Below are 1594 nucleotides of genomic sequence, written 5' to 3'. Positions count from 1 at the left end.
GACCTCTCAGGAGAGTGCTCTAACCACTAAGCTATGGGATATTCTGATCCTTCAGGCTCTCCTGTTGAAACTGTTCCACTGTGGATAAATAAGAAGAGAGTGGTTGGAGCAGGGAGACTAGACCCACAGTCTCCCACCTCTTGGTGATTGCCCTAACCACTGAGTAACAGTGCAGCATCACTTCCACTGCAGATAAATAATTAATAGACTCCTTGGGCCATTTTGTATGGAGTAAGGCAGGTGTCTCACCCATTGCCACTAGAAAAACCTTTGGTGCCTAAGGTGCCTAACTCCAGGTGACTTGTTCCCATTAGTTTGTTAGCAGAGATAGAGGTCCAGGGCTTAGCACATGTCCACTCTCACTGGTATTTCCCATTGGCTAGTTTAGGCTGTTTGTCGTTACGCTGTGCCTATGGCCTTTTTGCCATTAAGCATTTTGTGTGCTGGTGCTCACACTAAAGGCAATTTAAATTGATTTTTCACAGAAGAATTTTTTTACTGTATTAAATTCTATTCTATCACTCACTCAACTCTCCCAGAACGTATTGTAGCACCAGAGTGTGTCAAGATGAAGTTATTTTTCAGTATACTTAATGAAGTTGCAGCAAACGCTCTGTATTTCTTTATGAATTCCCATTTTCCAGCCACTGCATGATTGATTCTGCAAAACCCTGTTCATTCGTTTATGCGTTTGGATTAAGAAAATGGCTTTTCACATCATTTGAAGGTAACTAAAAAATGTTCTCAGTGGCAAATGCCACATTTATTAAGATAAATTACTTTGCGCCCTCAGGGACATAAAACTAATACTGTAACATTTCATTGCAAAAGGTTACAACGCAAGGCTGTCGTCCCATCATCATTTAAGATTATTCCTGACACTTCATCATACCTTGGGCTAATTCACCCAACAAGAATTAATTTTCTAGTCAGCAAAATAAACTGAAACATGAAATGTGCTATGCTGAGATCGATCAGAGCGTTTAACAATTCCTTATCTCTTAACTTATCCAGAAAAGAAGATGAAAATATCTGGGTCCTGTGGCAAGAATGAAACCAGAGTATGCGCCATTGGAAAGTTGGAGGAATACGCTAAAAGGGCCAACCAAAAGAATCCATATCTTGAACACTACTGAAGAGAGAAAACTTATGGGACTGAACCCTGGTCTGCACTATAAATTTATGTGAGTATAATTACGTCACTCAGGAACATGCAAAATCCACTCCCTGAGCGACACAGTTATACTGACCTAACTCCCGGTGTCGACAGGGCTTTTCCCATCAAAGATTCAAATTCACACTGGACTATCACTTAAGTTACCAAAACCAAGCCACATTCTAATTTCTTCTGCAAAGATTTGCCTTGCAAGATGTTGAAAATTCTCAAACCTGTCAGTGCTCCGAGAGTGGATTACTGATCTTTCAAATTGCAACACAAGCAAAAAAAAATAGTATGTATGAATGGCATTAAAACCATGGGGAAATGTGGGATTCTTGGAATGACCAAATATTATATTCCATTTTTATCTGAGTATAAAACGAACATTCTTGGGATACAAATCTCCTTCTAGTGCTGTATGTGTAGGAATATACA

This window comes from Dermochelys coriacea, chromosome 1 (assembly GCF_009764565.3).
Source record: "Dermochelys coriacea isolate rDerCor1 chromosome 1, rDerCor1.pri.v4, whole genome shotgun sequence".
In the NCBI taxonomy this organism is placed as follows: Eukaryota; Metazoa; Chordata; order Testudines; family Dermochelyidae; genus Dermochelys; species Dermochelys coriacea.
This window is presented reverse-complemented; position numbering follows the sequence as displayed.